At 37.5% G+C, this 13588-nt stretch overlaps 1 long non-coding RNA gene across 1 annotated transcript in view; it reads right to left on the reverse strand.

Moving 5' to 3' along the window:
- Positions 1–1537: 1537 nt before the first annotated feature.
- Positions 1538–13588, reverse strand: part of LOC144300209 (uncharacterized) — a 54546-nt gene continuing 42495 nt past the window's right edge. Inside the window, exon 3 of the long non-coding RNA XR_013366801.1 lies at positions 1538–1740. This is a non-coding gene — a long non-coding RNA (uncharacterized LOC144300209). The remainder of the gene's footprint in view (positions 1741–13588) is intronic.

Genomic DNA, 13588 nt, shown 5'->3' on the forward strand with positions numbered 1-13588 from the left:
GCATTTATACCATCCTCTCCACTGCTTGACATTATACTGCTGAATAAGAAACACCTCTGTCTGGTCAGGAAACCACAAATCTTTTTTATCTGTTCCACTTTGCATTTGATGTTTTATACTCCCAAGTGGCAAGGCCAGAGGAACTAGGGCATGTGCAAGCCTCAGAAGTATCATCAGTCTTCACATCAGATTCACCTGGAGAAGGGATTTCTTTGCTTTTTTTGTTTCTTAATCCCAGGATAGACTCCAGATCCAGAGAATTAGTGTCATGTACACACATACACACACACACATACACACACACACACATACAGATACACGCTCTTCAAGTGACTCAGTTCCTATTTTGGGGACAGCCACTCTTAAAAATAGTCATGTTTATTTTTATTTTATTTTTATTTTTTTAAATGGTCATGTTTAAAAGTTAAGTTAGTGTTTTAAAATTCTTTGCAGAGGGAAGGCTCTTCCATGGAAAACTAATAAATGCACAATTTTCCTTATAACAGACTCATTCACACATTGGTCCTACCTATGCTCTTGTGATTAAAGCTAACTAAGTCCCATTCTAAGTGCCTTATCTTTGCCACAATCTACTTCAAATACCATTGGACTAATGGTGGTGGAAAACCAAGGCACAAAGCCGCTGTGCACAACTGAGACAGGACTGCAGATTCCCCTGTGTGTGGTGGCACTGTGTGCTCTGCAGAGTTCCAGGCTGGTTAGTGCAGTTACCCAGGACGTAATTGCCGTACATTAGGGTCCATATCTAAGCATGAAAACTCTCGCTATGGCATCCCATTGTGTGACCTGAGGAATCCCCACTCACATGGCTGCTGAACCTAGCACAGCAGCCACCAAGTGAACACCTGGCCAGTGCTGTGTGTGCCAGAAGAAAGGAGGCCGAGGCCCAGAAGAGAAGGACAAATCCTCTTTCCCATAAAGAGTATCTGCCATGTCTGATCGACTGCCTGGCATAACGAATGTTGAGTTGCCTCCAGAATCATGGCTCCTAAGAGCTAATGTGACCATAACCTTTCTGTGCCTCAGTTGGCCAAGGAGCAAAATAATATCTGAGTCCTTGATTCCTCCTGGCGATGCTGTGAGGCAATTAGTGAACAATGCCTATAAAATCCTGGGAGGACAGTTGCTCAGAGAGCCATATGAAAATAAGGCGTATCCTTAAGACTCGGGCAGAGCAGACCAACTGATGAGTTTCAAAGCCGTGTTCCAACTCATTGGAAGGATATGAAGGAACACACCTAAGACAGCCTCTCCAACAGGACACGCCAAGTCTAAAGAGTAAGCTCACTCTAGATGTGGACAAATTAGTTAAAAAAAAAAAAAAAACACAATCATTTCTGCTAATCGGACTCTGTACTTACTGGGAAGACTATATTTTCTTGGACAGAAAGGCAGCAGCCAGCAAGGCTTCTTCCCCAGGCTGACAGCCGTTTCTATAAAGCCATGTGTTTTTTCAGAGCAGCCTATGGTGACATAGCAACCCAGACATATGGTGTCATTATTCAGCCGACACAAATTTGACACTTAAGTGAATTTATTATATTTTGCTTTGCTCCTGGTGCCTGAAAGGCTTTGCCACTGTCTCTTCATAGAGCTTGTCACAGATGTTGATGTATTTTCCTCCTCCATGGCCAGGTTTTACTGTGGAAACTGATACAACTTCACGATAGAATTTCTAGATGAATTATTCACGCATTGCATGCTTTCTGCACACAGGAGCTTGGAAGAAATCCATACTATTCAGTAAATGGGCTCTCTAGTCCTCTTTAACAGAGCATTCTCTTCTGTTTTAAACTGTTTCTATTATCATCTTTGTAATCATAATGTTTTGGATAAAGTATTTCATAGTTGATAGTTTGGTTAAAACATTCACAATATTTCACATTAATGTACAACAAAATTGCCCAGGCACTGAGATAAGACTGATCCATTCTAGCAACAATAAAGCATATGAGCCAAATTCTCATCTATGCAACTTTTACTTTAAACACACACACACACACACACACACACACACAACTGAAACTCTTTAGTCAACTCTATTTCCAATGATTTATAGAGCAATTCTTGAAATATCTCAATATTTGTTATTTTAGACAGAATAGGCCTCTTCTAATGCTAATACCATCTGTAGAGATGAGTTTTTAATTGAAAAGAATTTTCAACTTGATGGAAAAGAGTCAGATGAACTCATCACTGGCCTCTGAGAAAAGATTAATGAAACAAAAACATATCAAGCTTCTTTAATACCTGGAGAAGCCATAAGGATACCTCGAGTGACATTATGGGCCATAGTATATGGGAGTGAATAACTTTAACATGACACAGTAAGCCTGTGGAAGAATTAAGAGCTATAATTACAGTTTTTAAAGTATAGTGACCTATTGACCTTTCAGATTTAAGACTTTGCCTTAGGGTCATGTCTTGGCCTAGTTTTTGTTTTGTTTTATTTTGTTTCTTTGGGTTTTTTTATTCCCAACTGAAACAATTTCTCAATTTTTTTTCTGCAAAATTCCAAGTGGTTGAAAAGTTAAATTCTTCCTATCTTTGCTTTATTTTTAATTTAGTTAAATGCTTGGGAAACACATATTTTTAAATAAGAAACGTCTCCTTTTAGAATTTGCTTTCCATTCTAAGAGCAAGGACATCCTGAATTTTTCCTAGAACAGATGGCAAAAGAATTGCACCAAAGCACAAAGGAAGATGAAATCCTAGCTAATGATTATTATTATTTGAGAAAATTTAGACTAAGCACAGTAGATTTCATTTACTAAGCTTTGAGGCCCATCCATGCATAACTTCCCCCATTTGTTGTCTATGGCACAACACTTTTCCCAGTCTCTCAAAACCTCAACACTGGAGTCATCTTTGGCTGTAACAATGTACATCCCCATTACCAACCCCCCAAGTTCTTTTTTTTTAAGATTTTATTTATTTATTCATGAGAGATACAGAGAAAGGTAGAGACATAGGTAAAGGGAGAAGCAGGCCCCCCTCCCTCCACCTCCCTGGGGAGCCTGATGCAGGACTTGATCCCAGGACCCCAGGATCATGCCCTGAGCCAAAGGCAGACACTCAACCACTGAGCCACCCAGTGCCCCACCCCCCAAGTTCTAATAGCTCTTTCTTTCTTTGAAAAGTGTCCTCTGTTCAGATCTTAGTTTTTCTCCACTCTGCCCCAAGTGCTCACTGTCTTTGTCCAGATATTCATGAAACCTGTTCCCATCTCATCTCCAGCCTCCAGAAATTTCCCTCACTGGAGTCTGTCCTGTATATCATTAACAAGATGAACTTCCTCATACATTATCTCATTATATCATCCTCTGCTTAAGAACCCATAATAGTTTCTATTACCTACTGAATATTTTTTAATTTAATATATATACTAACGTGTCAGGCTTGTTTTAAGCACTTAAAGAGATCAACTCATTTAATTTCCCTAATAACCCTGTGAGGTAGGAACTATAACTTACTCCCTTTTTATAGATGCAGACACTGAGGTGGAGAGAAGATCAACAATTTGCGAAAGGTCACATAGCCAGAGAGTGATAGAGTCGTGACTTGAGCCCAGTCTATACATTTAACCAATATACTATGCCGCCTCCCCTGAGAATAATTAGTGTATACATAATGTTTTATATTTTTTAAACAGCTTTCATTTCTCATTTGACCCAACCTTCAGGCAGATGCTATTTATTCTTAAATCCATCTAATTTGATCTCTTTCTAGTAAAAGGACCTGTATGTAAGTGGACCACTCTTATGTGTACATATTTGCACTTCTTATACCTTTGCCGCTGAGGATTTTCTTGCCTGGGTTCCCTTGCCATTTTTTTTCTCTTTTTCATGCATATATTAAATAATAGAGATTTATATATCATTGTGATATATAAATTTCTTGAAGATGTAGCTCAGTCCTCAGAGGAGGCTTTCCGACCCCACAGGAATCTCTTCTTCATTGCCCTCTGTCAGTGTGTGTTCATACCCAACTTGGCTATACTTTTCTTTTGAGAACCTTCTCAAACTCCCATTCTTCTCTGAAATCTCCTTTTAGTTTTCACAGTGAGATTGTGTAGCTGTGGCAACAGCGTTCTCACGACAACTCAGATGGTTGGCTCATCCCTCAATTATCACCTCTCCTGCGAACCTCCCCCACACATATACTATCAGATTATGAGCTCCTCAGAGGCATGTGCTACAAAACCTCTGCCTAGATCAGAACACAGTAGGGAGTCAATGTGAATTTTTTAATATATTAACATGTAGTACCCTTTTGCTATTTGCTGTATGTGCATGGTATATGTACACACACACAAACATGTATAAGTTTTATTTTGCAGCAATATTGTAAATCCAATGAAAAGAGATCCTGCTTCTACCTTCCTTGCATTTCTCATCAAATCAAGTATGGGACATTACCATCAATCCCCACTAAATGCTTGCTGTATGAATGGGTAAGTTATTAAAATTACCCCAGGAAATGAAGATCTTTGGCTTGAATTGCCAAGTGTTAAAAATGGCACCACTCAAGAATATACAGTCAACCACACATTAAAAAGTACTAAGAATAACTCAATATTTCTTATACGGAACAGTTGCATTTTCTTCTGAGAATCCATATGTTAAAATCTCTCTCTGTATTTCCCACAAGAGCACTTAAATCCAAAACTCACAGTGTACCTGGCTTCAAACCAAGTACATTAGTTATTTTGGAATTGCAGAATTAATAGTCATTCTCCCACTTGCAGATCTACCTCAAATAAAATTGTATTTCATTTGGATTAAGAGTTGTAACTCATAAATTTAGCTACAGCAAGCTGTACCAACACAACTCTTTAGTGCTTATCCTATTGCTATGCTTAAAAAATAATACAACCAATTATAATTATTAGCTATTATAAATGAAGAAGAAAATTCTCTCCTCTTGATGCATAGAATGTGGATATGGAACTACATATTTGATTTATACTAAGAACCAATATCATATGGTTACATTATGCTTTATAGGTCAAAGGTCAGAACCACATACAAATTGAGGAAACCATTCTGGCAATTCAAAAGTAACACCCAGATACTTGAGAACATAGTCATGATAATGTAGTTATCAAATATCTCATAACTGTTAAAAACAGAATCAAACAATAGACTCATTTGAGGTCACTTTTATAAATCAGTAAATATGCTGTATAGGAAATATTATCTAAATATTTTGTTTAATAATGTACTATTTATATATAATACTAATAGATCTCCATTATATCAGAAATGAAAAAGGGGAGGAAGGAATCAATATTTCAAGGATTCAAGGAAGCTCAACCTCAAACAGTATGTCATGACAATGAATAGAAAATCACAGATGCTGAGGATGCTGGAAGGGAGGGAGAAAGAGAAGAAAGAAATATATCCTCAAGCAGTCTTATCACTTCAGTTAGGTATAAAAAGAAAAGTCAAATAGCAGCCTTCCTTTAAATAACAGGTCTAGATGAGATTCAAATAAATAATGTCACATTTATACATCACAGAACAGTTGATTTCTCACTTGTTTTCAGCCACTCCTATGGCACACAAAATGTGAGAGCCTCCCATTGCTGTTTAGAATGGAAGATGCCAATGGAGATAGGAATACATAATATCCGAGCAATCTTGTCAATACTGAAGACTTGGGTTTAATTGCTATGGTTCCTCTTTAAGAGTTGTTTCACATTTTATTGAAATCAGAACCAATGGACTTTATTTTTTATGTTTTAATATTTTGTTTAAATTCAATTTGCCAACATATAGTATAACACCCAGTAGAGCTAATGGATTTTAGTGACTCCATATTAGTGCAGAACTGGTTCAGCCATTTAAAAAAAATGTTTCCTTTTGGAAATGAGTATATGTCCACATATAAATGAATTGTCATTTATAAAAGAATTGTGAGGACCAGGCATGCGCACATGTTTACTGAGCACCTCTTATGTAATGAGTAGTAGTAAGATGTGGGAAAAGCACTATGGGTGCAGAGAAAATTATTGTCCTCAGTCTCTCAAGCCCATAGAGAAAACAGGCAAATCAGATCAATTTTAAAATGATAGATAAATGCCTCAAATTCAGTATGTATAGAACACAGAGAGAATGCATCCAGCCCAAAGTGAGGAGCCTGGAAAGATTTCCTGAAAAAGCTGACATTTGGTCCATACTTGTAGGACAAGGGGACAACTTCATTTCCTGCATATGATCACTTTCAAGGTCAAATAAAAGGATGTAGAGGGTGTGGTTTTAGAACATATGCCTTATCAGGAATTAAGACTCAGATTCATTGTAAGCAAGTATTTCAATACAAAAACAATGTTACAGTTGTCCACTCTGCTTGCCCTGTACTAAGCCCTGCAAAGCGTACATAGAATAAGTGACAATGTTTACCTTCAGGGAGTCTATAATTTAATTAGACAGTGAAAATCATACTTGTGATAGCTAAATAACAAGATAGAGCAGTATTGGGTTATGTGGTGCTAGGATCTCTAGCTTTCCCAAAGCAGAGTATGAATCATGTTGTATTCTTACTCAATCTTCTTTCCCATAATTTTTCCTGTTAATGATGTGTTTGCACAAGAGACAATACCCATGTACAATTCTTATAAAGTTTTTCCATTTGTTTGTATATAGATAAACATAACAACAAGAACAAGGTAATTATCCTAATAGATGGACATAGCAAGAAACCAAACTTGGGTTCACATTTCTCCATGTTTGTGGTAAATCCCATGTAGTCTTGCTTCATAAAGAAACAGACCTCAATTAGAGGCCAAGTTCTTTCTCAGGACTGAAGTCATCTTCGTGCATTTATACAAAGTTAGATATGAGGATGAGTCAAGAGAATCAACCACTATTTGAAGATTTGCCAAATCAGAGAACTAGATGGATGATTCAGTCATGCGGCTGTTTCTCCACTGATTCACAGTTGCGATTTGCTTGACTCCCCCGAACCTCAACTTTGCTGTCTATCAGATGGGTAAAATGACACCTACCAATCATTCCAGGTGGTTACAGATTAGAGAGAGGGGACAACACACATCCATTCTGAGAATGGGTTAAATCCCTGATTTGAAAAGTAATCGTAAAATATAAATGAATAAATAAATAAATAGATAGATAAATAAATAAATAAATAATCTTTAAATAAATAAATAAATAAATAAATAAATAAATAAATAAATAAATAAATAAATAAAAAAGTAATCGTAGTAGAAATGAGGTGACCACACAGAACAGACATGTATGCATGGAATGGACACAGCTGCCTGAAATACTATCCATACAGCAGCCTGGAGACTCTCAACCATCCCTGCACCACCACCCTTTTGGATTTGGGCTCATCTTAGCCCTCAGGAAGAACACTAGTAGTCCACCCACTGGCATGGAAGAAATGTTGATGTTCTCTGACACTTAATGGCCAGTCAATAAATAGTGATAATTGTATTCTCTTGCGAGATTATAAGTTCTTGGTTTTTATTTCTGAAATATAAAATGATTATAATATAAAACATCTACTCTTCTAAAACCCATATGGGCTGGAAGGGTACAAGTAGTGGTAGGAGTCACAAAACACTTTCTTCTTTAGTTTTCATACTCTCTCCCTCAGTTCGATTTCCCAGCTACCAGTCTGGAGTCCCTGCTGGATATCTTCAGGGAATGCACACTCGACCCCTCCTAGATCCCACATGGCACCCTTCCTGCTACTGTTTTTCCTACTACTGGCATAAGCATCAGACTGTGCTTGAGGCAATTAACTCTCCAAAACCACTCCAACTTCTCAAGCTCTCCATGCCCCAAGGAACATATACTACATCAAAGCTGCATCCTGCCAAAATTGTGGCTTTCTCAAGAGCTCATGATGATGCACCTATACCAGTGGTCTCCCTTCTGAAGTGGAAAGAATACCTCCTCTGATGGCTCTTGCCTCTGAGTCAACATGTGATCTACCTCCATCCCAGAGCTATGCACCCTACACAACCTGCTCAGGTCATACAGAGGCCTGCCTTCCTCATACACTTTGCTACTGAATCACAAAATGGTGCCACGTTATACTCACTAGAATCTCAGACATTAGAGTGAAAAATCTCTTACTGGCTTCACTTCGAATCTTACACGTGGGATTTAGCCCAATCCCCAAGAAAAACAAGGATGCATGGAAAACAAAGATGAGCAACACACACACAAAACTACTCCCTCGTTCTTATAGATCTTTGTTCTTCAACCTTTTCCCTGTTTTAGGATGACTCTTCCTTAGGATGACTCACTCATTCTCAGGAGGCCACTTGGACTTTTTTCAAATAATCCCAGCACATGACAAGCCTACTAGATATGCTGGAATCTCAGAGAGTATATAGTTGGGGTTTTAGCTGAGGCCCTTGCTGCAGCCATAAGCTAAAGATTTATAACTTACAATTTCTTGATAAATTACTTTCATATGAAACACAGTATTTGGAAGTAGAAGAGTATCTATTTTCCTAAAACTCTGTATTCCTTCTCCTCACATCTAGAAAGTATATACACACCAATTTATACACTTAAATTTAGTCACCTTCTGATATCTTCACCCTAACCAAAATTAAAGTGTATATTGATATAAGACCTTTGTCTCAGAAATTCCAATATTCTATAAATATGCTTAAGTTAAATATTTCTAGCCTACAGAATTTTTGCTTACATTTTCCCATGAATAAAACTTTGTTAATCAGTTAATAAAATATTTTCATTGTATTTGTGAGAATAATATAGCCCATGAAGAAAAGTTAATTAATGCATGCTAATGTATGTTAATTATTAACTTTGAGGATAATTCTTGACAATACACTAAATTAATCTTCAGATTATCATGTAACTTTCACACTCCAGAAAGCTGTTGGCAAGACATATGGAATAAAGTCAGAATCTTGCAATGGTGAGAGAGTGTATATCAATATCTTTTAAGTCTAATAAGAAATGTATTTCTAAGTTAAAGTATAAGTAGTATTACAATATCATTTCCTGCATACATAAATTGCTTAAAGCAGCACTCCTAAAAGTGTTTAAAAATGGTCTTTAACAATTTTAACTGGTTCCTAGGAGTGGCTTCATTAATCATTACTTTACTGAGGCAATTTATTTTTCATGCTGCTCCAGCAAATTCTCCAGTTGTCTTTAATCTTTCCCGGCATCTTCCATGATTGCTCCAACTAGACCTTATCTCTGAGGCTGTTTTGTTACTCCTCCTGTCAGACACAAAGCAGCACACCAACTGAGTGATTTCAACAGCTGAAAGAACTACCTGGCGAGAGCACATGTGAGAAGAAAAGTAGAAATAATCCTTGAGAACAATGGAGAAATTCTCTTTTGAGGAGATTTAACATACTTTCTATGAGCTCAAATATACTTGGAACAGATAAAAATCTATGTATATGGCATGTGTGTGTGAGAAAGATTTCAAGTAAATGACCCCTAGAGGCATAACACACATTCTGCTATGGCTTCAACAATATTTTCCAATTTGACTCACTCCTGGTGAGCTTTGCCATGAATTTTAATTGAATCTTCTCAACTCACATTTTGCAGTTTTTCTTTTCACACATAGCTAATAGCACTGGAATCAGACAGTTAAATTTTTGCTTAACCTTCAGTCATTTTGAAAGTAATTATATCTTTCAGGTCTACAAGAGTCTATTTCACTGTCAAAACATAATTCAAGTAAAAACCAACATGGTTTATAAATTTGCTTTTTTTATACATCAGTCTATATTAAGGAAAAACAAAATGTCAATGATACTTTTGGCATCTCATAATTCAATGCTTTATTGTGAGACACTGATACTGAAAAACAAGGAAAAGTGATTATCTGAGTGGAGAGGAAGCTATGAAGAGAGCTTACATAATAGTTAAATTGAATTGTCAAGAGAAGGGGCTTGAGTTTACTAGTCATATACAAGTGACCTAGAGTCAACAGCAATTCTCTGTTGCAATTCTAGGTGTTCATGTTTCAGAGATGAAATAACACACCCTTCCTTGGTATCTGGTCACTGGAATATCAAAAATGCCCAGAGTTCCTTGGGCCCTGTTTCCAGGCACCTCTCTTCTCAATGCACAAGGATTTTTGCACATCTGACCAAGACTTGAGGTCAGTCTTTAACATCTGGTCTTTGTAAAGACCTTGTAAACAAGTATGAAGTTTTATTCTTTTGAATATCTAATTCCAAAGAGGGACCTCTAATATCTACTACTTTTAACCCAGAAGTGGAAATTTTCAAGCACAGCTACTCCAGATTCCCTTCCAAAGCTTGGGCTGCCTGGTATTAAGTCTTGGATTCTTCAATTTCCTCTGACCAGAATAGAAAAAAAAGAAAGTCTTTGTCTTCTTCTTTTGTATTGTTCCCTATAACTAGTGTCTAGTCTTCCACTCAGTCACACAATGTCAGGGCACCAGAAGAATCATGAATTTTCCACGAAGGATCCCAATTTGACTGCTTTTCACCCGAGTTCTGAACTCAATGCTCTACACCACTTGGTCATCCAGATCTCAAGAGTGCTAATGTGTGGAGCCTCAACAATACATCTTCTGCTCTAAATGGCTACTTTGAAATAGCTGGAAAAGTTGGGGAGGCAGAGTCACTCTACCAAATTTGCTCCCTAGTCCAATAAATAGGGTGCAGTTGAGTAAAGCACTCTCAATATCAGCTACTCTTAAAAAAGACACCTATTTAATCAGTATAGTCCTCAAGGAAGAAAGCAATAACATAAATCCCAGGGCTTTGCACCAGGAGACCCATTTGTCATATCTCACATCACAGACGACCTTGGGTTTAGACTTGGACTTGATCCCCAAGTGAAGATGTCCATATAAACACTGTACTGTATGTATAAAATGTGAATTTATTAAATGTACCCATTTAAAACCTACTAGAAGCTTCCTGTAACCCTATTTGGGTGTTTCAAAATGTAAAGGGAAGAAAAAGTAAACCGCACCTACTACATGCCAAGCACCATTGTAAGCACTCAGTGCGTATTCAATCCCTTCATCTTCACAGCCATCCTGAGGCAAAGACCATATTATCCCCATCTTACAGATGAGTAAACTAAAGCATAGACCCATCCAAGTTCACACAACCAGAAAGAGGTGGCCTCCAGGTTCTAATCTAAACTATCTAGGTCTGGACTCCATGCTCCAAACCAGTATATTTCCTCCTACAGAAGTAGTTCTGAGAGGTCTTGACAGCCACCTGTCTTCTGATGCTTCACCCTGGCCCCAAGGCAGGGTATTCTCATGGCTCAGGCATTTCCCCTTGATGGATGTGGCTGTGAACGATGGGATGTTAATGACCTTCCTCCAAGCATGGTTTGATTATTGCTGGGCCCTGTTTCTGGATTTTAGGGTAAGCTATCTCAAATAATCATCTGGACAAGCAGTGGCCAACACACACAGCAGCTGCTCCTCGATTTTGTGGCTCCATGGTGTCTCCTCAAGCTCCCTACTGCTTGGCTGCCCCAATGCCATGACATCAGATGTAGACACTTTTTATCACTGGCTTATTTTCTCTCAGACCTAAAGAAGTTAGAGCCTAATAAGCATTAGTTGCCTTGCTTTATCTTATTTAGGGAGATATATTATCGTAAATATATGGGAATTTAAAAATATGCTTGAGAGATATCTTTGACCAGTACTAAATTATCTCTGATTTATATTTTCAGCCAAAACACACTATCTAAACCTAAACATATTCTGTCTTCTACTTCTTCTTTCCCAAGGTGCGAAAGTTGTAACTTGTTCTTTGAAAAATTACCTAAACATAGGCTGACACTTGGTCTCCTTTTCCCTCTTTCCTCAAGGCAAAATAATTACAAACAGAACTTTAAGCAATCTTGTATGCACTGGGAACTTGGTCTTGCTTTTTGGTATCAGCTTATTCAGAGGTTATTCCCTTTGAGAATAGCTAGTGGTTCTCTTGATACCAGCAACTCCAAACCTTTTCCTTTATCCAGAGTATGACACTGTCATTGAGTATAGTTTTGGACCACCATGTCTGCAGGTCATTTTAAACTGTTTTTAACATATCCTGTGACTGATGAGGAGTCAAACTTCATATATCAAGCAGTATTAAAAATACAGCTATTTCCAGTTGACATGTATCAAGAGATTTTTCTATGTTCATACCCTTTGACCAAGTAATTCTGCTTTGGGGACTCTATCCTAGGGAAAGAACCTGAAATAACAGAAAAAAAAAACTTTATGCACAAAGACAGTCACCCAATTACCTAAACATCCTCCAAATATGGGAATGGCTAATAAACTATTCACTTAAAGGAAGAATTTATAGCCCTTGAAATATAGTTATGAAAATTTTACGACATGGAATATTTTTCTCAGGTTAAATGGAAAAGTAAGACAAAAGTTATATATACAAGTTAATCACCCTTATGTAAAAATCAGGAACCCCACTGAGCAAAAAAATAAGGACATAAAACATTAACTCCCAAAGAAAGTGATTTGGAGACCAGCTTTAAAGACTAGCAGGACTCCACTAAAAGGCAAGAAATAAATGCACTAGTCCCAGGCCAAGGGGCTATGGAAGAGCCTTTGGTCTTTCACACTCTCTTATATAAATTGGGACTCAATAAATAATCAATAAATAATGAGGGCATACATGTTCACTATTACCTAATACAATGCAGTATATGAAACTGCCGATATCTAAGCCTTGTGGCCAATAAAAACAGCAATTTCTTGTGGTTCAATTAAATATAGCCAATGAGCCTCTACCACTACATGTTGCTCAAGATCAGGATGAAATAATCTGTACCTCCCAACAGTCCGTCCGTCCCTCCCTCCCTCCCTCCTTCCCTCTCTCCCTCCTTCTATCTCTCTCACTTTCCCTCCCTCCCTTCCAGCCTTTAGTGGTCAAACAACTAGCCTGAAGAAAAATCCAACTGGATATTTGACACAATATTGCCAAAAAATAAAAATACCTGTAGCCGAATTTTTCCCATGTTGCTGTCATCATGGAAACATATTTTAGGGCTTAAACAGGAGAAGCTCATGATTCTTAAGCTTTTTTTGTATATCATTACATGAGACCTAGCAATAATGGTCACTAGATATAAGTCACTTCTAACACCTAGCCACCTAAAGAGAAGACTACCATATGTTTTAAAATTATAGTGGCTTTTCTATCATAAATAACCTTCCTTTTCAATATCCTGAGATCATACATCATAATCTTCCATTTTATTTGCTTCCATATACATAGTGTGGGAAATGTTGAGTGGAAGCTCCCTATTTTGCAAATAAATCCTTATTATTTCTATCCCTTTTTCTCATCACAATCCCCTTCTTTGCTCCCAGGCAATTAACAAACAGCAAACACTATGGGTCACCTGGCCAGGGATGGGACAATTGATGTCAGGAGGCTTGGAACAGATTCAAAGCAGTTGAGGTGTATTTTCAATATTACAGGCAGTTCTTTGTCAACAGTCTACTGACAAATATTTTTTGGCAGGTAATCCACTTTTTATTTCTTTTTTCCTTCTTTAGTCCCTTTACTACAAAGAATAAATAA

Source organism: Canis aureus, chromosome 28 (assembly GCF_053574225.1).
Source record: "Canis aureus isolate CA01 chromosome 28, VMU_Caureus_v.1.0, whole genome shotgun sequence".
Classification (NCBI taxonomy): Eukaryota; Metazoa; Chordata; class Mammalia; order Carnivora; family Canidae; genus Canis; species Canis aureus.